This window comes from Salmo salar, chromosome 13, assembly GCF_965601325.2.
Source record: "Salmo salar chromosome 13, fSalSal1, whole genome shotgun sequence".
NCBI lineage: Eukaryota > Metazoa > Chordata > Actinopteri > Salmoniformes > Salmonidae > Salmo > Salmo salar.
Window position 1 is genome coordinate 85145207 of NC_138303.1, and position 25444 is coordinate 85170650.

General features: G+C 41.8%; 1 pseudogene across 1 annotated transcript in view; it reads right to left on the reverse strand.

The window, feature by feature from the left end:
* Nucleotides 1-25444, reverse strand: part of LOC106567861 (uracil phosphoribosyltransferase homolog) — a 103327-nt pseudogene that overhangs the window by 7129 nt on the left and 70754 nt on the right. The window lies entirely within an intron of this gene.

Here is a 25444-nt window from a genome sequence, read left to right on the forward strand (position 1 = left end):
AGTTTTGTGGCACGCATTCACGTGATGAGGTAGCTGTGTTCCATAACGTTTTTAAAGACATTGGAATCGTCCGGTTGGAATATAATTGAAGTTTTATGTTAAAAAGGCCCTAAAGATTGATGCTATAGAACGTTTGACATGTTTCAACAAACGTAAATATAACTTTTTTTGACTTTTCGTCGTGAAATTATTGGCGCGCTTCCTACATTTGGAGTAGCTTACTGAACGCGCTAACAACAAGGAGGTATTTGGACATAAATTATGGACTTTATCGAACAAAACAACATTTATTGTGGACCTGGGATCCTTGGAAGTGCCTTCTGATGAAGATCATCAAAGGTAAGTGAATATTTATAATTTTAGATGACTCCAAAATGGCGGGTATCTGTATTGCCTGTTGTATTTTTCTGAGCGCCGTACTCAGATTATTGCAAAGTGTGCTTTCCCCGTGAAGCTTTTTTGAAATCTGTCACAGCGGTTGCATTCAGGAGATGTTTATCTATAATTCTTTGAATAACAGTTTAATATTTTATCAACATTTATGATGAGTATTTTTGTACATTTTTGTGCTGATTCACCGCTAGTTTTGGAGGAAAAATATTTTCTGAACATCACGCGCCAATGTAAAATGGGTTTTTTGGATATAAATATGAACTTTATCGAACAAAACATACATGTATTGTGTAACATTGAGTCCTAGGAGTGTCATCTGATGAAGATCGTCAAAGGTTAGTGCTTAATTTTAGCTGTATTTCTGGTTTTTGTGATCCCTCTCCTGCTTGGAAAATGGCTGTGTGGTTTTTCTTGTGTTGGCACTGTCCTAACATAATCTAACTTTATGCTTTCTCCGTAAAGCCTTTTTGAAATTGGACAATGTGGTTGGATTAAGGAGAGATTTATCTTTAAAATGGTGTAAAATAGTTGTATGTTTGAGAACTTTGAATTATGACATTTTGTTGTTTTGAATTTGGCGCTCTGATTTTTCACTGGCTGTCGAATAGTGTGAACCGTGGGTGGGACGGTAGCGTCCCACACAGCCCTGAGAAGTTAAGGGCTATTTGACCAAGAAGGAGAGTGATGGAATGCTGCATCATGACCTGGCCTCCACAATCACCCAACCTCAACCCAAATGAGATGGTTTGGGATCAGTTGGACCGCAGAGTGAAGGAAAAGCAGCCAACAAGTGCTCAGAATATATGGGAACTCCTTCAAGACTGCTGGAAAACCATTCCTCATGAAGGTGGTTGAGAGAATGTCAAGAGTGTGCAAAGCTGTCATTAAGGCAAAGTGTGGCTACATTGAAGAATCTCAAATATCAAATATATTTTGATTTGTTTAACACTTTTGTGGTGACTACATGATTCCATATGTGTTATTTCATAGTTTTGATGTCTTCACTATTATTCTACAATGTAGAAAATAGTAAAAAATTAAGGAAAACCCTTGAATGAGTAGGTGTGTCCAAACTTTTGACTGGTACTATAAGTCCAGTGTAATATGACAGTTATAAATAATAACATGGTGTCGATTGGCCATTCACTTGGTATACAATGTGTAATTTCCACATTATTAAACAGTCATGGTGCATGATAATACAGATCAATACCCAGTGCCAGACACGCACTCTGCGGTATTATTATGTACTGACAAAAGATTGCTCACTTGTCTCTAATGATGGTCTGTAATTCTCGTATTTGGTCATTCGGTCCAATCTTCCTCGGTAGTTCATTGTTGAACACATGATCTCAAATTTCAGAGACCTCTGCATCTCTATGCGATACTGGCAGGACGCTGATGCCGCAGATATTAAACCGAACTTGCTTGGTGCTGCTCATTGCCGCGTGCTATTGACTGTCATTGTTGTTCAGCTGCTGATTTTGCAAGGCATTTGGATTTCCGTACTAGGAATCCGTTGTCAAAATACGTTCTCATTGAATAAAGAACGCGTTAAATAAGCAGTTTAAGCGCTATATCCTTTTGCTATTCATATTAATGTCTTGGTAGACATTTTTTGTCTTCATCGTTTCTGGGTGGAGGTAGCAAAAAATACCCTTATTAGCATGAAGCTACAGGCACATAAACAGGAAATTAGGTCACACCTAATTCTCACCTCTGAATGACCAGAATTACTGTCCGTCTGGACCGCTTGCATTCTGTCAATGAGTGCATGAGACTATTTTTAATGCCTACGATACAATGGGAGAGATGATGATGATGATGATGATGATGATAGTGATAGTCAAGTGGCCTACAACGATTTGCCAAAGGTCCACAAGCTTCGGTCCAAAATAAGGTCCATAGAAACGCATTGGGCTTATTTAGTACAGATTTAGGCTAAAGTGAAACCTCTCGCTTCGCCCCTTCTCTGTCTTAGAGCAACAACAATCAGCAAACAGTCGGTGGTTGGATTTGAATAACGTTTATTGAAAAAGTATGGTTAGAGGCGATCAACCATTTAGCAAGTCGGACATTTCCGAGTTTCCTAGTTCCGACTAGCACTTGAACGCGGCATAAATCATGGACAAAAATGTACTCTCGAAAAAACGATCAGTATTTTTTTGTAACATGGTTCCAATAATGAAAATGGAAGATCTTTCAAATTGATCACCTGACAATAGTTCAACAAATCTCTACCCGCTTGAGGAAAATAGACTCATCATCACTTAATTTAGTAGTGATGTTTGGTCTTTGGAGGTTTAGTTTAGAAGGTTTCGTTTTCTTTCAGGAGTGCTTTCGTAAATTAGTTTATTTTTAGATTAGATATATTAACACCGTGTTACAGTTGTAGGGTGCCATATTGCCTGGATTAGAGGAATTTGCACTTGCATCTGCGACCGCAGTCGTCCCAGTGGCAGCTGCGTTAGACAATAGGCGGCAGAGTATATAGTCATGTTGGTATCCCTCTGCCTGCCTGCTTGCTTGTGTCTCTATTAACAGACAAGTACCCCGATCATCTGGAACCTGAATTGCTGTTCTGTTTTGTAGCACTACGGATTCAACTTTCAGAAAGGACATTAGTACTGGTGATATTCTCACAACTGATGAGTTTTCGGTTGAAGCTCACTAAACACGTTTCCATCCAACCATTTTATCCAGATGAATTATCTGTCCACGAAAAAAGTCACGACCGGGCTGATGGAAACATGAAATGCCGGTACAATTTATAAATGCCGTAGGATAATTTGGTCGTTCGACATGGTAGGATCTTTATGTGTCGGTAAAATTAATTATGCGAGTAATGGCGGTGGAAACGCCTTTATGCGCAAATATTGATAAACACATTAATAACCATCATATCGAAGCAAACTTGGAGTCACGCGATGTTATGTTGTGTGGTCCTACCACTACGACTTGGGAAAACATGCAGTTTATTAGGCTACAGATGAAATAAATGATGATGAACTTCACAGGGTGGTGAATGTGCAAGGTAATGAGCTTGGAATAAATATCGAGGGTATTATTGTCACGTTCTGACCAGTAAAGGGGTTATTTGTTATTGTAGTTTGGTCAGGACGTGGCAGGGGGGTATTTGTTTTATGTGGTTCGGGGTTTGTTAGTATATGTGTTTATGTAGAGGGGTGTTTGGTTAGAGTATTCCGGGGTTGGGTTATGTTCTTTATTTCGTATTTCTATGTTGTGTCTATGTTGTGTATTTCTTTGTTGGCCTGGTATGGCTCTCAATCAGGAACAGCTGTACATCGTTGTTGCTGATTGAGAGTCATACTTAGGTAGCCTGTTTTCACCTGTCCCTTTGTGGGAAGTTGTGGTTGCATAGCTGTGTGTTTTAGCCTGCAATCCTGTTCGTGCGATCGTTTTGTTTGTGTTCAATAAAAGTCATTATGAGCACTCAACTTGCTGCGCCTTGGTCCACTACGTATGACGACCGTTACAGTTATTCTGGTGACATGATCGATGCTTGGCTGCCGTTTGACAAATACAAATAATATCTCTCTTATCCATAATAATCTCATAATGTAGGTAGCCTTCCCGCAATTTATCTACGAGCTGTTGGCTAGAATGCATGTGCCAAGACCAGAGTGAGGACATTTGCAATATACCAACAGTTTTTGTGGCAAAACCATCAGGAGAGTTAAAAATGTGATGGAAACCCATTTAATTTCTATTTTTCATTCTATATATGGGAATTTAACTGTCAAAGTTATTTTTATGTGCACTACGTCATCAAGCACATGCTTTTATCCGCAAACAGTAATTTAATGTAAACACATGGTGGGAAAATGCTCATATTGTTTTAGGTAGATGAGAATATTCGCATGAAAATCTGTTGCAATTTAGATGGAAACCTAGCTATAATTTGGATGGAAACCTAGCCATATTTTCACCTTTTGCTAACTGTGTGTTTGGTTTTACCTTCCTTGTGGGGACCAGAAGTCCTCACAAGTATAGTAAAACAAAACAATATGAGCTGGTCCACACAAGGAAAAAGGCTATTTAGCTATAGTTAGAGTTAGGATTTTAATTTACATGTTTTTATTTAACTAAGTAAGTCAGTTAAAAACAAATTCTTATTTACAATGACGGCATAGGCCGGGGGCCAAACCCAGACGACGCTGGGCCAATTGTGCGCAACGGCCGGATGTGATACAGCCTGGATTCAAATCAGGGACTGTAATGACACCTCTTGCACTGAGATGCATTGCCTTAGACTGCTGCGCCACTTGGGGAGCCACTTGGGGTTAGAGGTTATGGAAAATAGTATTTTGAATGGGAATCAATTCTTTGGTCCCCACAAGAATAGTAAATCAAACATGTGTGTGTGTGTTTGAAAAATCTGATTTGGAATGCTGCCACACTAGAAGAAGAAGCAAGGAACAACCTACTGTCAAGTCCAAAATGATTTACACCCTTGATAAAGATTAGTAAAAAATACTGTATAAAATAAATAATAAAAATACTGAGCTATACTGTATGCTCCAAAAAATTGGGAAATTGTATTATTTTATAATAATACAATTGCGCAGAGAAAGAGGTTTTGTTTAAAAAGTAATCTTTTTTTCTTCTAAAAAAGATAGGGGTCAAAATTATTTGCACCCGTTTTCAATATCTTTCAATATACCTCACCTTGCGAGCTAACGGCACTGAGCCTTTTTCAATATACATGGAGAACACTTTGTGCTTGGGGTTATTGTCTTGCTTGAATATCCACTTGTGGCCAAGATTTAGCCTCCCGGCAGAGACAACCAGGTTTTTGGCTAAAATGTCCTGGTACTGGGTAAAGATCATGATGCTGTTAACTTTAACTAGGGCCCCAGGATCCACCACCATATTTTACAGTAAGTATGGAGTTATTTTCTGCCTATCAAATCCTTTCGTCGCCAAACCCACTACTGGTGTGCGTGGCCAAAGAGCTCCATTTTCATGTCATCAGACCATACCACTGGTTTCAATCCAAGTGCCAATGTCGTTAGCAAACTCCAGGCGTTTACATTTGTTGGGTGACGTGAAAATAAAACTCTTTAGCCATGTACACCAGTGGTGGGTTGGCGCCTCCCATTGGGTTGTGCCGTGGCGGAGATCTTTGTGGGCTATACTCGGCCTTGTCTCAGGATGGTAAGTTGGTGGTTGGAGATATCCCTCTAGTGGTGTGGGGGCTGTGCTTTGGCAAAGCGGGTGGGGTTATATCCTGCCTGTTTGGCCCTGTCGGGGGGTATCGTCGGACGGGGCCACAGTGTCTCCCAACCCCTCCTGTCTCAGCCTCCAGTATTTATGCTGCAGTAGTTTGTGTCGGGGAGCTAGGGTCAGTCTGTTATATCTGGAGTATTTCTCCTTTATTATCTGGTGTCCTGTGTGAATTTAAGTATGCTCTCTCTAATTCTTTCTCTCTCTCGGGGGACCTGAGCCCTAGGACCATGCCTCAGGACTACCTGGCCTGATGACTCCTTGCTGTCCCCAGTCCACCTGGCCGTGCTGCTGCTCCAGTTTCAACTTTTATTTTTATTTCACCTTTATTTAACCAGGTAGGCAAGTTGAGAACAAGTTCTCATTTACAATTGCAACCTGGCCAAGATAAAGCAAAGCAGTTCGACACATACAACAACACAGAGTTACACATGGAGTAAAACAAACATACAGTCAATAATACAGTAGAAAAATAAGTCTATATACAATGTGAGCAAATGAGGTGAGATAAGGGAGGTAAAGGCAAAAAAGGCCATGGTGGCAAAGTAAATACAATATAGCAAGTAAAACACTGGAATGGTAGATTTGTAGTGGAAGAAAGTGCAAAGTAGAAATAGAAATAATGGGGTGCAAAGGAGCAAAATAAATATATACAGTAGGGGAAGAGGTAGTTGTTTGGGCTAAATTATAGATGGGCTATGTACAGGTGCAGTGATCTGTGAGGGAGATAAGTGTTTCCAGTTTCAGAGGTTTTTGTAGTTCGTTCCAGTCATTGGCAGCAGAGAACTGGAAGGAGAGACGGCCAAAGGAGGAATTGGCTTTGGGGGTGACCAGAGAGATATAACTGTTCTGCCTGCGGCCATGGAACCCTGACCTGTTCACCGGACGTGCTACCTGTCCCAGACCTGCTGTTTTCAACTCTCTAGAGACAGCAGGAGCGGTAGAGATACTCTGAATGATCGGCTATGAAAAGCCAACTGACATTTACTCCTGAGGTGCTGACCTGTTGCACCCTCGACAACCACTGTGATTATTATTATTTGACCCTGCTGGTCATCTATGAACATTTGAACATTTTGGCCATGTTCTGTTATAATCTCCACCTGGCACAGCCAGAAGAGGACTGGCCCACCCCTCATAGCCTGGTTCCTCTCTAGGTTTCTTCCTAGGTTTTGGCCTTTCTAGGGAGTTTTTCCTAGCCACCGTGCTTCTACACCTGCATTGCTTGCTGTTTGGGGTTTTAGGCTGGGTTTCTGTACATAACTTTGAGATATCAGCTGATGTAAGAAGGGCTTTATAAATTGATTTGATTTGGTGGGTTTGGCGTCGAAAGAAGGATGTGAGAAGCAGAAAATAACCCCAAACCTACTGTAAAATATGGTGTTGGATCTTTTGGACCAGACTGTAGGTTGTGTCCTTCAGAGTTGTAGTCAGTGAGGGGAAGGAAGGTTACTGTTGTGGTTTATTTAATTGGTAAATGCTCATCCCCACCCGGCACAGCCAGAAGAGGACCCTCAGAGCCTGGTTCCTCTCTAGGTTTCATCCTAGGTTCCGGCCTTTATAGGGAGTTTTTCCTAGCCACCGTGCTTCTACATCGGCATTGCTTGCTATTTGGGGTTTTATGCTGGGTTTCTGTACAGCACTTTGTGACATCTGCTGATGTAATAAGGGCTTTATAAATACATTTGATTGATATAATGTGAGGCCATTGATATTTCTGTTTTTATTTTCCTCGTTTTTTCCTGTGAAGCGCATTGCACTGCATTCATGTCTGAAATGTTCTATATAAATCAAGCTTATTTTTGATTTGATACTGATGGAATGCCACGATAGTGCAAACAGTTCCCTTTTACGTATCACAAACAATGCTTATTAAATATTTAATGTATGATGAACATTCATGTTTTTGATGAATTAACTGTTTTACTGTTTTGAGTAGGATGTCTGCTCACGGTACAGTTGTTTGTATATCCTTTTCAAACCAATATTAAAGCATTAGATGTCATCCCCCTGGGGTTATTAGCCCAGTATGTGACAGCAACATTGGCAGAGTGGGAGTTAGTGCTTTTCAAAGCACTCTGGTGATAAGAGAAACTTACATTCCATTCACCTGTCCTTTACTTTCATGTGGTGTCAACCTTTCTTGTCAAATTGACTGACATGATTGAATTGTATGAATGTTTATTGTATGGAAAAAGGTGGCGACTGAATTTCAAGAATGTGGGAGGTATTGTTCATGGCGTGAGATTATTGTGTGATAAATCCGTAGAGCGCCTTGCCAAAGTAGAGGGCCAAATGAAAATTGACGACAGACCATTAACACCATAGAATGTGCCCAAGGCTCCTATGGCCCCAATCACGCAGTAGCTCCTAAACGATTAACACCATACTGCATGTGTGTGAAAAGCCTGTGAATAGACCTGTGCTCTGTTTCAATGAAAGGTCTTCATTTGACCTGGCCAATAATCACAAAGACAACATATTCCTAAACCATTTTCTTTCACCATTTCACCGCCCAATTTTAATTTAGTTGAACATGTCTTTAAAGATATTAATTAAAGTCTCGATCTATGGTTCATCTTAAGCAGGGTGTATACATGTAATGAGAAAGGGAGCGAATGAGAGAGATAACAAGCATGTTTTTGTGTCAGGGAATGAAAACTATCCCCCTCTGTTTTATTGATTTCTATTCAAGAGGTGATCAGCATGGTGCCTGCCATGTTTTGATCTGCAGGCAGTGAAGGGCCAGTTCCAGATGTCATGTTGAAATACACTGGATTGGCACCAAGTCACCAAAACCGCATTGCTCATGACAACCTCTCCCCTGGCTGGCTGCATGGCTGGGGAGCCAGCTTAGCTTAGTTGTCCCTTGGCAGGTGCTGGTTCCTCTCAAAAAGGTTCCTGAATGTTACGCAACAGTTGGTTTCTTCCAAAAAAGTAATTTTAATGTTGCTCTTATTTCTGTCCCTTTCCTGTCACTTAATATAGCATGGGTCTGGCTTGCCAATTGTTCACCTACCTGTTAATGTGCTTCATTGTGACTGCAGGGTTGTTCGGTTTCAAAGCCAAATGTACCTGTAGACATGGGGAAATAAGTGGCTTTGGCTTTTTATATACTATCCAATTCTCTTTTGCTGTTTTGGTTAGAGATGTACAGTGCATTTGGAAAGTATTAAGACACCTTGACTTTTTCCACATTTTGTTACGTTACAGCCTTATTCTAAAATTGATGAAATTGTTTTTTGTTGTTGTCCCCCATCAATCTACACACAATACCCCATAATGACAAAGTAAAAACTGGTTTTTAGAAATGTTAGCAAATTTCTCATTTACATAAGTATTCAGACCCTTTACTCAGTACTTTGTTGAAGCACCTTAGGCAGCGATTACAGTCTCAAGTCTTATTGAGTATGACGCTAAACGCTTGGCACACCTGTATTTGGGGAATTTCTCCCATTCTTCTCTGCAGATCCTCTCAAGCTCTGTCAGATTGGATGGGGAGAGTCGCTGCACAGCTATTTTCAGGTTTCCAGAGATGTTCAAGTCCGGGCTCTGGCTGGGCCACTCAAGGACATTCAGAGACTTTTCCCGAAGCCACTCCTGCGTTGTCCTGGCTGTGTGCTTAGGGTTGTTGTCCTGTTGGAAGGTGAACCTTTGCCCCAGTCTGAGGTCCTGAGCGCTCTGGAGCAGGTTTTCATCAAGGATCTCTTGTAATTTGCTCCGTTCTTCTTTCCCTCGATCCTGACTAGTTTCCCAGTGCCTGCTGCTGAAAAATATTCCCACAGCATGATGCTGCCACCACCATGCTTCATCGTAGGGATGATTCCAGGTTTCCTCCAGACGTGACTCTTGGCATTCAGGCCAAAGAGTACAATCTTGGTTTCATCAGACCAGATAATCTTGTTTCTCATGGTCTGAGTCCTTTAGGTGCCTTTTGCCAAACTCCAAGTGGGCTGTCATGAGCCTTCTGAGGAGTGTCTTCCGTCTGGTCACTCTACCATAAAGGCCAGATTGGTGGAGTGCTGCAGAGATGGTTGTCCTTCTGGAAGGTTCTTCCATCTCCACAGAGGAACTCCAGAGCTTTGTCCGAGTGACCATCGGGTCTTTGTCACCTCTCTGACCAAGGCCCTTCCCCCCGATTGCTCAGTTCTGCCTGCCAGCTAGCTCGAGGAAGAATCGTGGTGGTTCCAAACGTATTCCATTTAAGAATGACGGAGGCCACTGGGTTCTTGGGGACCTTCAATGATGCATACATGTGTTGATACCCTTCCCCATATCTGTACCTTGACACAATCCTGTCTTGGAGCTCTATGGACAATTCCTTCAACCTCATGGCTTGGTTTTTGCTCTGACATGCACATGTGGGACCTTATATAGACAGATGTGTGCCTTACCAAATCATGTCCAATCAATTGAATTTACCACAGGTGTATTCCAATCAAGTTGTACAAACATCTCAAGGATGATCAATGGAAACAGGATGTACCTGAGCTCAATTTCGAGTCTCAAAGCAAAGGGTCTGAATACTTATGTAAATAAGGTATTTCTGTTTTTATTTGAAATACATTTGCAAAAATTTCTGAAAACCTGTTTCGCTTTGTCATTATGGGGTATTTTGTCTAGATTGGTGAGGAAAAAATGAATGTTATCAATTTTCGAATAAGGCTGTAACGTAACAAAATGTGTAAAAAGCAAAGGGGTCTGAATACTTTCCAAATGCACTGTATATTTGATTTGGATGGCAATATACATGGAGGTCAATAAAGACACCCACTGTAGCATCTGTGCATGCATTCAATAAATTCTGTAACGTTTAAATTAATAGTATTCTGTTAATTTCAAATACCTTAAATTCATTCTAAACAGCATCTATCGACAGCAGTATTTCTTGATGTATAAGAGTATTTTGTAGAATAACATGCAGCACAGCAGCCTCACTTTCAATCTTTGCCTTTGCTGAATATTTTTATGAAACCGTTTTAAGTCTTGTTCATGGAACTCTGTGGAGATTAATTGGTTCTGTGAAAAGGGAGGAATGGCTCTTGCTGGAAACAAAGGCAAAACATGTATTTGGAATTTTTTACATATGACAGAAAGCCTGGCTCCTCAAATAGAATTCATGTAAGCAGCTTATTTGAAATGCTTCCAAATCACCTCAGCATCTGAGTGGAATTGTGCTGCTGACTTTTCTGTTCTTTAATGACAGTAAACAGGAGAGTTTATTTTGTCAGATTATGTCAGCATGCTGTGTGTTTCATGTCTGAATATGTTACATTTGTGCAATAAAACACTGGGCACAGTGAGCCATACAAAGTATGAAATCTCATCACACACTGGTCCTGTAGAAACTTGTGGGTTTTCAGATTTCCATAAACCATCAACACTGAAAGCAAAAAGAGATGCAAAAATCCTGGCTGGCTTCAATGGGACCAGGTCTGAGTAACCATATCTGGCAAGGCAGTCCCAAAGTCAGCAGTGAATACACTTACAGTATCCCAACAGCCAATCCCATATCTACATAATAGGACAACTTCAGTGCCCTTACATCAAGGTTATTATGGTTTTGTGATTTAATATTCATTTTTTTTTAAATTAGTTTTGAAATGTATTTGAAATTCAGTTTAGTTTCAATTTGTTTTCAAACTTGATTTACTAGTTTTTATTTAGTTTCAGTTTGATAAAAAAAAATTGTTTTGTTTGAATATTATTTAGTTTCAGTTTTAGTGTTAAGGACAGAAAATAGCCTATGCGTGGGAGGCTAGGAGCCATTTATGTGTTGTAGGCTTTTAGTTTGGATGTCACTTCTTTCCACTGGGGGACTGTAATTCATAAGGTGATGGGCCAGGACCATAAACTTAGATAGACATAGCATCTCTGTATCTGTGTCATGATGGCGTCTGTGAGAGCATGGATAGTGTTTTTGAGGCCATCTCTATCTTGAATTATTCAATTTTCTTCAAAAGTAAAATTAATTGGCTGATTCCTCCCGATGACCCGGCTATCACGACTCCAACCGTGTCATGGAATATTCTTTCTGCAAACGCTTGAGATGCAGAATCCAGATCCAGTGCCACAGGGTACAGCTTTGGATAAATAGCCATTCTTGCCTGCCAGATCTGGAGAGGTGACTCTGTAAACATGCACCCTTTACCTATTCCAGGTATTTTCGCAGTTCACACTGGGCACTTAATGCACTGTCAGGTTGACCCTCCAGCTGCACAGTGACCTCAGACACAATCTTTGATGCGAGGAAACTATATTTATGAAGCACTGTGGTCAAGATGATTGCTGGATTCATTGTGCTGGCATCTTCCTGGGTTCCTGCGGCTGTACTCTCAGATTTGCTAAAGTACATACAAAAGACTCTGCTTCCCTCGTCAGTGGCTCCATCTCTGTTGAGTGAAGTGCCAGAGACACACTTGGGTCCGTCAGGCAAGCTGCTGCATCGGTTGGCTTGAAATTGGCTGCCAGAGGATTCAGTATTACATTTACATTTTAGTCATTTAGCAGACGCTCTTAACCAGAGCGACTTACAGTAGTGAATGCATACATTTCAATTCATTTCATATATATTATTATTTTTTCTGTACTGGCCCCCCGTGGGAATTAAACCCACAACCCAGGCATTGCAAACACCATTGCAAACACCATGCGCTACCAACTGAGCCACAGGGAGGCCCAGTATGCATGCAAAGCCCTCATGCAGTGACTTCAGTAGGACCTGTGCCAACTGTTTTGCAGCAGTAGTTGACTGCAAGTGTGCCTCCAAGGTTGAGAAGGTACGGTACCACATCAGACAGCGACTGGCTGTCAGTTTGAAGTTAGTCGGTGTGGATTGTGAACGGCTACAGCAACTTCACAAGCTGTTTTAGTTTGGCCCAGTCACCCTATGCTCGCCTTCAGATTTCTTCCATTAGCTAGTTATAGCTAGTGATAGTTTTGCACAAGCTAGAGCTATTTGAAACATCAGCATTTACTGGCAGCATTTACCCGCCAGATTCAGAAGCTGGAAAACCCATTTGATTTTTGCCCAAGGTTTAGAAAAATAAATTACATTTATGATGTTTTTATTTATTTTAGTTAGTTTTGCAGTCAAAGATAATAGTTTCAGAACAGTTTTAGTTTTTCAAATGTTTTTTATTACTTTTTATTTATTTTAGTTTCAGTTTTTGTTTACTATAGTAACCTTGCCTTACATCCCATGTTAGTTGACTGTGAATTAAGCCTTCTAAATGACATGTTGAAAATGGCAAAAGAAATTGAATGATTGTGAAAAAATCTGCATTAAATTGACCTTTGTAGACAATGATATTGACTACAGGAGCCTTGTCTACAAAAGGCCCCTGCGTGGACACTGTGTACAGACAACATCCAGGGTCAGAGGTTACCTGAGTCCCACCTCCTGTAACAGCTCCTGCTGCTCCAGTCATAACGAGCTTTGGGTTCACCAGTGTCACCTGACTGACTGCTGTAGCTCTCACTGTCTGTCTGTCTGTCTGTACACTGGGTTTCTAAGAAATCTGATGTGGATGGATAACCCTCGTTATTAAGAAATAACCCCTCGGAATGGGGTATGGAACTCTGCAGCTCCAACCTATTTCTGATTATACTACTAAATGAGTATAATAGACAGAAAAACTCCCTGGCTCATATTTTATACCTGGGCTTATTAACTTCCACCCTGAAAAAATAAATAACATACCTGCACACTCTTCTTCTTCTCTGTATAATGGCGTTTGCACTAATTTAATGTGCATGCCGCCACCAAATGTACAGGTAGTGAACTGGAGAAATCCATTGCGCAAAGGAAAAATAAAACAACATCACACAAAATACATAAATAGATAAAAAAATAAAAAATAAACATCCTAGTCAAATCCAAATCACACCTTGTCACGTCCTGTTCGTTCGCTCGTTCGTTTGTTTTCTTGTTTTGTTTTGTCAGTGTTCAAATAAAAGTTAAAATGAGCACTCAACCCGCTGCGCCTTGGTCCACTTCATACGATGACCGTTACAGAACTTCCCACCACAAATGGACCAAGCAGCAGGGTAAGGAGCAGCAGAGGAATTATATGGACTATGGGGAATCATGGACATGGAAGGAAATTCTGGACCATGGCACCAGGCTGGTGAATACCGTCGCCCACCGGAGGAAATAGAGGCAGCCAAGGCGGAGCGACGACGTTATGAGGCATTATACACGCCGAGGTGCAAGTACGAGAGGCACCCCCAAGAACATTTTTTTTGGGGGCACACGGGTAGTTTGGCTGGGCCAAGGGTGAGCCCTAAGCCAACTCCCCGTGCTTATTATGGGAAGCGTATGGAGTGGAGAGCGCCGGAGTATGCGGAAGTGCGCACGATGTCGCCCATGCGCACGCACAGTCTGGTGCGAGCGATCCCAGCCCCTCGCAAGTGCCGTGCTAGAATGGGCATCCAGCCTGGAAGGAGGATGCCTGCACAGCGCATCTGGCCACCGGTGTACCTCCTAAACCCAGGCTACCCTACGCTTGCTCTACGCACGGCAACCATCAGGCCTCTGCACAGCCCAGTTCGCCCTATGCCGCACTCCGCTCGTGCAGGGCTGCTATTACCATCCAGCCAGGACGGGTTGTGCAGGCGGTGCGCTCCAGACCTCCAGTGTTTACCCATGGCCCGGTGTATCCAGTTCCTGCTCCTCGTACTATCCCTGAGGTGCGTGTCTCTAGGCTTGTGCCTCTAAAGCCAGCACCACGCACCAGGCCTCCAGTGCGTCAGTCACCCTACAGTCCTGAATCGGCGCAGCGAGAGTCGTCCTACAGTCCGGAAACGGCTCAGCGAGATTCACCCTACAGTCCGGAATCGGCGCAGCGAGAGTCACCCTACAGTCCGGAATCAGCGCAGCGAGAGTCACCCTACAGTCCGGAATCGGCGCAGCGAGAGTCGCCCTACAGTCCGGAATCGGCGCAGCCAGAGACGCGCTTCAGCCCGAGGTCTACAGCGACGCGCTTCAGCCCGAGGTCTACAGCGAAGCGCTTCAGCCCGAGGTCTACAACGACACGCTTCAGCCTGAGGTATTCAGCGGGGGTGGACAGGTTAGGTGGGGGACTAAGGCCAGAGCCTGAGCCACCTCCACAGTAGGAGGATTGGGGAGGGGGGTGTGTAGCACGGGAAACGTCGGTGACGGTAGCCACCCTCCCTTCCCTCCCTTTAGTTTGGGGGGTTTATTTATTTATTTTTTTGTGTGAGGTGCATCCGGGGTCTGCACCTTTGGGGGGGGGGGGGGGGGGGGGGGTACTGTCACGTCCTGACCAGTAAAGGGGTTATTTGTTATTATAGTTTGGTCAGGACGTGGCAGGGGGTATTTGTTTAGAGTGTTTCGGGGTTTGTTGGGCTATGTGTTTATGTAGAGGGGTGTTTGTTTAGAGTGTTCCGGGGTTCTTGGTTATGTTCTATGTTAGTATATTTCTATGTTCTGGTCTATTCTTTCTAGTTCTATGTTTAGGGTTATTGGTTTGACCTTCAATTGGAGGCAGCTGTTCTTCGTTGCCTCTGATTGAAGGTCCTATATAGAGGGGTGTTTTTGTAATGGGTTTTGTGGGAAGTTGTTTTTGCATAGCTGTGTGTAGCCTGCATTACTGTTCGTTCGTTTTCTTGTTTCGTTTTTTCAGTGTTCAAATAAAAGTTAAAATGAGCACTCAACCCGCTGCGCCTTGGTCCACTTCTACGACGACCGTTACACACCCCTACAGAGGCTCAGGACCATCTTCAGTCAGTATTCCCTGCAATGTTTCAGCTGTTAATTCTTGAATACCCCAAAACCTTGCAGCCGCAAATACAATAATGTCCAGCTTCTTGGACTTCTTGCTCATTTGGCCAGTACAATTAATCCCTTGCGCAATAAACACCACAAAATCCACCTTCTTCACTATCAATGTATATGTATCCTTCAACTGATGAACAACATTCTGAATCTCAACTGGCTGCTGAGCATCCACTGTCATAACTTCCTCAGCTCTACTCACTTCTTCAACAATTTCCCGCACCTCCGTGTAGGAGACCTGCTGTACAGCCGGATCCGTGCTACTTCAAACTCCTTCACCCTAGCAGGGCAGTCTGGGAATTCAGCAACGTGATTTCCACCACAATTGCAACACCTTAGATCATCACCTACTTCACCAAGATATTGCTTCCATAGGCACACACATGATACATGAGTCATGACCATACCTTTTGCAATTTCGACACTGTAAAGGTTTATTCACAAATGCTCTCACTGCGTATCTTATGTATCCCAGCTTCATATGAGTAGGCAGATACTCTTCTTCAAACATCAGTAACACCGATTGACTTTCTCTTTCTATTCATCTAGTACATGGTTTAGATGATGTGTTCCAATCCCTCCTGGAATCTGTTTCGTCCGATAACTAGTCACAATGTCCAACGAGACTGCAGTAAAAACACCTTTTATCTGTGATCAAAACTCCTGATAATTTATGGAGACACAATGACTTCTGCAATTTTGAGACCCAGGAAATCAAACAAAAGCACTCCTGGTCACTCTGACTCACTCTAGCTTTCCTAGTGCCTCCTTAACCATCTTTGTGACCTCAAATGGATCACCCAGAAATACATCATTGTTTATGAATCGCACTCCTACAAGAAACTCTTGCTCTTTTTGCTCCATTTTCTTTTGCCACTGTCTGCCCTTCATTCTCACCGACTTCACTCAACCGCACACCATCAACCAGCACTTCCGCTTCCGCCATCTCTCCCATTTCCCTGCACGCTGTTGAATGCATTCTTTGTTTTTGTTGTGAAGGGTCATCGTATCTCTACAGGACTCCAGTTGCTTCCAATTACCCTAGACCACGCCCCTTTCCTCCACACCTGTTTCCACTCCCAAATCACCTCTCCTCTGCCCTTTTTACCCCTTTCAGTTCCCTATTTAAGCATCATGCTCCTTCCTATACACTAGAATAGTTTGCTTGGTGATGCCACAGGGTGGCCCTAGCCTTCCGCCTTCCATTGTGCATGATATGCTTAAGTAAGTGCCTTATATTGTAGTATTACTTATGTTGTATTCTTTATATCCATGCTATACTAATGCCACTTTTATGTTTAGTTCTGGCATCCTCCTTGGTTTGTAGTTATGCTAAGCCCATTCCCTGTAAGTCACCTGGCACTACTTTGTCATGTCTGCACCTTTATGTTGATGTGTTCCAACTGTTTCTCTTTTGTATCACCCTTCCAGACCACCAGACCACCACATCCAATCCTATCTCCAAGGCCTTACAAGCCACATCCTAAAGCATATCCTTCCTACCGGCCTTACAAGCCATACCTCTGTTCCAAACCCTCCCCATGTGCCTCTGTTCGTTTCTGTGTAATAAATTCCCCTAAACCTGGATTGATGCTCCATCTCCTGATTAGCATTCTGACTTATGCACCATGGTGGCAGAAACAGTCCTGAACCTACCTTACAGTCCGTCCTAGTCCTTTACTTCTGTTTTATTGAGTGCAACATTTCAACCAGGTTTTTGTTAGGCTTTAGTAACTCTCTTCTACAAAGGACACGGCATAAACTAACTGCATGTGGTTACTGGTAGTTGAACATCATAAATATATGCTATTTAAAATGGCTGTTTAACGCTTAAGTTGCCATTATACGTCTAAGCCTTTGGGGATAACTCTGCATTAATGTCTATGGAAGTTTAGATCATTAAGGATTAGGAACATGGTAACCAGAGGGTAGCCTGTTGTGAGCCCAGTTATTAGTAAAATCGCTGTGTCGCCTTGAGGGGGAGGTTACATGTATAGTTTAACAAATGTATTTAAAGGTCCAATGCAGCAGTTTTTATCTCAATATTAAATCATTTCCGGATAGCAATTAAGTACATACTGTGATTGTTTTTATTGAAAACAATCAAAAATAGACAATAGCTTCCTATCGAAGATCAATTTCTAAAGAAATAATTTTGATAGGACTGTCTGAGTGGGGAGGGGGAAACTTAAAACTAGCTGTTATTGGCAAAGAGGTTTGGAACTCGCCTTATTTGTCTAACTAATTTACCAATAAAAATCATGAGCTGGCGCACACCCAGAGAAAATTATTTGGTGTAGAGGTGCTGACTAATGCTGAATAAACTATAAGCTATAAAAACAAAGACTCGCACACTCTATGTATAAACTCCCAGTAATTTATTGGGGAAACCACCAACATTTCTGCATAACTGTGCCTTCTTCAGGATCTTCAGAGTTTATACATAGAGTTTGTGACTCTCTTGGTTTTTATATCTAACTAATTTACCGGCAGGCCAAAACTCCATCCCATCAAAACAGGCAGAAATTTCAGACGGTCTTTAAAAAAAGATCTTACACTAAAAAGGCATGTTCACAGTTTTACAGTATTGTTCCAACCTCAGTATGGAAATGTGTATAAAACACAGGGAAATCTAGTTTTGACTGCACTGGGCCTTTAACAATATGTACATGTTTTTATGAGTTCACACAAGAAACACTGGACCAGAATTCGGTGGGAATTTGTAACTTGATAGATTTTATAAGCCATGTGCTGTTATGATATATGACATTATTGTTGTCAATCATATGAATCGATAGACAGACAATCAGAAATATGTAACTACACTGTAGATACAGGGATACATACATTTTTACTTGCTCAATCATTCCTTTCTCCCACTCTGCATCTGTGATCTCAGAAGCAACTGTTCCCTCAGTGAAGGCTTTGTTTTGCCCCCATCCAAGTGCTGAGCAGGTTTAAAGACCCAGTTTAAAGCTGCCACTGTAAAGGGCCAGCCGCCCACTCACAGTCTGTGTAACTCTGTGGGGTAATGAGGAAGGGAGAACCAACACTTAGTTGGGCAGAAAAGTATCGTAACAGTATGAACACTTATAGTTTGGCAGAGCAGTATAAGAACAACAACAACAGCATGGCAGTATTAAATAAAGTTCCCAAAAGAGACAGGCCACTACTCAGGGCATGGTATGAAGAGAGCACCTGCAGCATCTGTGGTACAGAATATAGCAGATGTTTGAGTGGTGCTTTTCAGTAAATTAAATATGGAGAAGGTTAGGGGGCAGGTTGACTGTAAACCCAAACTCCTAGTCTGCCAGCATGGCTTGCTTCTGTTCCACAGGACCATCTCTCTCATAAGATATCTCATAAGGATAATCTTACTCAGACAAAATAGACTGATTATATCTGTGTCTAGGCTATGCAGCATACAACTAAATTGAGTTATGACATTGTTATTAATAACATTTTAGCGATGGATTGATTTCAAACTGAAATTCAGTTGTCTTTCTCAGTCAACAGTCAGAATTGAGCCTTTACTAAGCTCTATTAAGTCCATTTAATTGTTCCCCTGACATATAAAAACACATCAGACAAGTGGAAAATAATGGGGAGAGGATGGGATTGATGGTTTAGATGACAGTTTATAACCTGAGCAGCATGGTGAGAGTCACAACTAAAGGGCCTATGAATTCATACCCGGTCAATGGATTTCTGTGAAGTCAGACATAGCATTCCTCCGGCATGTGAGAAAACATATTATCACCTTTACAAAAAAGTAACATAAAAATGTGACCACTTTAGAAAGATATGAATAACACGTATACAAGTAGTATATTTCAACCATTCTTTCAATAAATCATCAGAATTACTGTTGTTTTCTGATAACAATGCATAGATATTCAGTATGGAACATTTCAAAAAGGAGTCTAAAGACAAGATTCATTTATTGGCTGTGAGTAGGAGAAGCAGCATTCTTGATCAGAATGAGAGATAAATAGATCCAAGGTCACTTATTGAACCTGCAGGCATCTGTTTCCTACTCGCATGATTCCAAAGAGAAGGCTGAGCTATTCTTCCTATAGTTCTGCATAGGCTAGGTTCATGGGTTATGCATGCATTGCTCTATAGCAGCTTCATCATAAGCAATAGCCTTGTTCCTTCTGTCAATTTTCTTCAGTTAGAACACCACAAGGCCTTGTGTCAGTCAGGTTGTGCCTACACTTGACACTTCTGCTATCAGAATACGAAGATTGCATTGAAAAGACGGGTGTGTTCCGATCTGGCTGACCACTTCAGGAGGTGGTCAGGGATGCATTGTGTACAGATTTCTCCTCAGTCTGGACGCAATCAGGCTACCAATAGCTCATACAGTGGCCGATGTCATCAGCACTCCTCCCAGAAGTCTCCAGAAAACCTGTGTTTTGGGCCCGAGAGGCTAGTTATGCTAACCCATTTGCAATCTCTTTAACATTGCTTGCTAGGTTGCTGACTAGCTACAGATGTTAGCTGGCTAGTAACCAACAGTAGTTAGCAACTGCCATCAGTTGTTTTTGTGTTATTATCATATTTTGTAGAATGCATACTGGCATTTGAATATAGCGCGGAAAAGGTCATCCGGACACACTGTGGACACGGTAGACACATTTAAATGTAGGTGTAGATGCACGTTCGGAATTCCACGATCATATAGTTCTGAATACTAAAGCTGCATGAACCGTCAAGTCTAGACACGGCCTCAGTGAACATGATATTGAGTGGACAGAGCATGTTTGCCAATGAGGACAGGGCAATAATTTCCCTCTCCAGCCTCTCCACAGGGAGGTGAGAACTGAGCAGCCAGCTTTGTTTACTGAGCTTGGAGACTTGCCCAGCCAGCTTGGCAAAAGTATACCATGGTATTGAAACTAATGGAGGTCACATGATGACTTCCCGCTGTGCCCCGCATGGGTTCCTGAATGACAGCTTCCTACTTTGAACCCAAATGGGAGTGCGCTGCTAGCAACAGGAGTGTTAATATATAGAAAGTACATGGCGACATAGTGTGGTGAAGCTGTGGGACAGCTTGTAAGGGAGGTCGCCACTAGATCATGAACTAATTGCTCGCACCTGTGCCTGCTTGTAAGACTGCCTTGGACTCTGGGAATCTGATATAAGGCAGAGAGTTTAGGTAGGTCTTGGTGGGGGAGCTGTGCTTTGATGAATGTTGGGCTTGTAGCCTTTGCAAGGATCCACATTGCACTCACCTTAACGGGGGAGGTTGTCGTTCACTGCTGGGTAGGGTGGCCGGTGATGAAGACAGGTTGTGAGGGGGAATTTTGGAAACCAGATAAACTAGTGGGGTTGCTAAGAGTGTGAGCTTTTGGGAAGAGACTGCGCTGCGCATTGTAGCGTGTTCTTGGATATTCAAATGAATTAGCTAGGCTTTATCAGTGTTTGTAAACAGAGCGCGCTGTGAATGTAGTGCGCTCCTCTTTTCTACGTAATCAATCAGGCTACAACCTATGGTGATTAGCCTGAATCCGAGTATAGCCTAGTTGTTGTTCCTGTCCAGTTTGTAGCCTATTCAGTACACCATATTCACTGCCGGTCTGCCACTAGCCAAGCTGACCAACCCAAAGGTGGTGCACACACCCAGACCCCATGGGGGGGGGGGGGGGGGGGGTCTGGATTGTGAGTAGGTTATTATGCACCTGTGTGCAGTGAATTTGCATGTGTGTACAATTGCGTTTCATTGGGCTAGGCTCGGTTTGGAGTGAAGTGGTAGTAGAACCTTGGATGTTCAGTTCTACTTAACCGTATAACTCACTAGTGTGTGTAGTGTCATGTTTAAGTGTGTTATCACACTTAATAGCCTGAGTGCTTTACACCTTCTTCAGATTGGGTTACAGAGACTGCAGGTATTTAGTAGGTTGCCTAGTATTGCAAGCACACTGTCTTATGAAATTGTGTAGTTAATAAAGATCATTGTTTGCTATATCTGTGTTGAGTTTTAGTGTCCTATCCTTTGTCACCGGACCATACCGGTCAAACAAAGAGGGTGGCAGCATCACGCTGGTGGTCTAGCGAGCGTTATCACAATAACAACAGTTTAGAGATATTATGCAATGCTGAATCATCGATTTCATGGTGATTCCTATTTATGAAAAGATTTCTGGTGTGTTGGAGTATACACAAAGCTGATGTATTAACCAAAACGAGGAGGATTGCAATGCAACTGAATCAGTTGGTGAATGATATTGAAATCCGAAGCTTTTGAGCACCAATATCATCAACCAGTTGCTTTCCTTTGCTCCGCTCATTGATCCAAGACCCTTTCATTTCTTTCAAATGTCATTTGAATTAATCATTAAAAAAGATATTTGCATTGAATGTGCTAAAGAAATGGGGGATCCCTAAGATGATCATTCAGTAGGACTAATATATTAATGTATTGTCATCATAAAATGGGATACAACGGATCTGCACAATATATATTTTTTCTCCTCAAACTGTCACTGCAGGTTATCAGAACTGCTTGTTCAGTTCTCTTGGTGTTATTTCTATAAAATATGTATCATGTGGTTATAGTGAGTGAGGCATCATTGATGAGGAGAGCTCAGTTGCCTTGTACATTCATGTGAACTCTCAAGGATACCTGGGAAAAAGGCTGCTTAAAGGAAAGAAAGGTTGTTAGCTAGAGGAACGGTTAGTATAGATTAGTATGGAGTGCTATTACGTGACATAAATACATTTATTGTTCACTTAATTCAAGCGGATCCTGCAGCCTCTCCAAACATAGTCCTAATTGCAGGTCTAGTTGTTCGACAATTATCATCGTCTGAGTTGAGGGTGCCAAGTCCAGGGGTCTATTTTCTCTTCTTTCCAGAAGAGGAAGAACTTATCCCAGCCACAAAAGCTGCCAGAGCACGTGGGGACATTGCTTGCAATCGCTATGACAGGCTCATTGTCCACCCTCCCTCCCAAAAGCCTGGAAGGGATGAGAGAGCCAAGTTTGTGGGTTCGTAATGTCAACATCACAACACACAAACACTTACACACACCAACTGGTTGATGGACTGCTGAATTGTTTTTTTTGTTGCTTTGTTTGTTCTTTTCCATATGTCTAGCTCTGATAAGCTACCCAGGAAAGGGCTAAAAATAACATATATTAACATATGTCGCATTAGAAACAGTGGCGGTCGGTGACGTTTAAGATGAGGGAGGACAATCTTTTTTTTTTTTTTTTACAAGCATGGCCTTATTTCTATTACACCATATTGGATGACTGTCATTCATATTCCATTCCCCCAACTCAATGTAACATCGATAGGTTTAGGCTACTACATGATACTCACATTTTCCCTATACCCATCATGAAGTTGCTACAACCTAGCCTATGAATTAAAGTTTACAACAGGCTGAACACTGTATGCTGGAAAAACACTCGGTTTGTTAGTTTTGATTAAAACGAAACCGCTATTAATGAAATACAAATACCAAACGTAATTTGTGTGGATTCCGCGAGTGCTAGCTGGCTGTACCTGTCGTCGTCGTGGGAAAGACTCATTGATATCTTTCGTAAAACAGCTGGTTGCAGTAAAGAGCCAACCTGGATACTAAGGAGATCCTGAGGGAAATCGACGAGTACCAACAGCTTTACTCTATGGAGGAACAACATACTCCATCATGGAAAGATCCGACTACCTCACAAAATAAGTTTAACCCAACAAAAAAATTCAAACAGATTCATCTACAGACACAGACGATTTACTTACCATTGAAGTAGAGGCTAGTGCTCTGGCTGGAATCCATGCAACACTGGAAAAGTTGTGTGAGGAGGTAGCAGGGCTGAAGGGGAATTCGGAGTTTAGCCAGAGTGAAATTCTCAAGCTCCAAGGAGAGAACAAGGCACACACAGCCCAGGTTAAAATCCACGATTCCAACATGGATTGTCTACTCAAGAAAACAGGGTGATGAAGGAGTAGCTACTAGACATATAAAGTCGTAGCATGCGTGAAAATCATTTTTTTTCTGGGATTCTTGAGGACGCATCCAATAATCCAGAGGGTGCGATCAGAGAATTCATGCAATCCGCCTTCAAACTTCCTATAGAGACTGTCAACAACGTGGCTTTCCACCGAGTACACAGACTTGGAGCGACAAGACCAAGGGTTCCCGACCAATCATCGCAAAATTTGAACACTACCAACAAAAGGAGCTGATCAAAAGCAGGGGAAAGGAGCATAAAGGGACCAAATTCGGTCTCAATGACCAATTTCCAAGGGAGATAAACAAACGTCCTAAGAGACTGTATCTGGCACAGAGACAACAGAGGGAGAAAGGTAAGCGTGCCTTTCTCGTTGTGGACAAACTCTTTATAGATGGACAGCTTTTTCGAGACAGCTCCATAACACCATGGCTGTACTAAATTCTACCGGGACTTCAGGTTACAAAAAAAAGGAAGTTTGGGAACTGTAAAAATATCTGAACACTATGAAGTGGATATGAACACACACGTACTCAATTACATGCTCGCTTACACATACGGACTTATACATACACACACACACCTAATCTCGCTCTCTTCTCTCACTCTCTCTTTCTTTCTTTTCTCTTCTCTCCCTCCTCTCTCTCTATTGTCGAGAACTGGTTTATAATTTAATATGTTTCTTGTTTGTCTGTCTGTAACGAGTGTCGTGTGTGGAGGACCAAGACGCAACAGGGAAGTGTATACTCATCTTCTCTTTTTAATATATAAAAAGGAGAAACAAAAATAAACAAGTATACAATTAACAGAAACGACACTAACAGTTCTGTCAGGTGACAAGCACAAAACAGAATACAACTACCCACAATCCACAATACAAAACACACCCCTAATTATAGGACCTTCAATCAGAGGCAACGATAGACAGCTGCCTCCAACTGAAGGCCCCAACACCAATTAACTAAACATAGAAATACAAATGACTAGACAGAACATAGAAATAAACTAACATAGAACAATAACCAAAACCCTGGACTAATAAATCAAATACCCCTCTCTACATGGACACAAACACACAACCACCCTGAACCACATAAAACAAATACCCCCTGCCACGTCATGACCAAACTAAACACTAACAAATAACACCTTTACAGGTCAGAACGTGACACTGTCTTTTTTATGTATTTGTCTACAAGTTTATATATGTTTACAACAAGCAAGGGGAAGATATCAGAATAGGGGCATTGGGGAATAATAACATATTGTACGGAATACATTTGTACTGTAGTACAAAGTAATGCAAGGTCTCTTTCATGATCATGTGAAATGTCAATTGCTATGGAAATACTGGGATGTGTTTTTCAATGATGTTAAAGGTAATTATGATGCAACTTTGACGGTGATACAATATGGATTACAATTATCATCATGAATATTAAGGCTATACGCACTACGTGTTACACACATAGACACTCAACCATGCAAATTGGCAGAGTTATTATTTATTTGGACAGCAAACATTACAGTCTTAACATTATACAGACATTGTACACACTCTCACTAAATCACATCCAATGTCATACACATCAACCTACTCAGATTTACTGCGCAAATAATATCTTGTCTCAATTTTCTAAAATCTGTGGCATTTGCTCACAGGCAAACAGGCAGGGGAATAAAACAAATATTGCTAGAACCTATTTCTTGAATTCTAAATATCAGACATTTGAAAGCTCTAATTTTGACCGTCATAATACACAGTGTTAAGTACCTCAATAGACCGTAAAGGTAATCACACTACAAACTATCACCACCGTGCCCTTAAGGAAATCACAAATATTCTGGACACAGAAATAGTTGATATTTGAAGACTAAAAAACCCCGACCTAGTGAGATATACATGGAGGAGACTTAATTAAGGTAGTCCTCTTGACTACTTTCTTGTCTCATTCTCTCTTGCATCAAAGGTAACATTTTTTTTATAGCAGACAGAATGCGATCGGATCATCATCTAATTGGGCTTCACATAACTCTTTCAG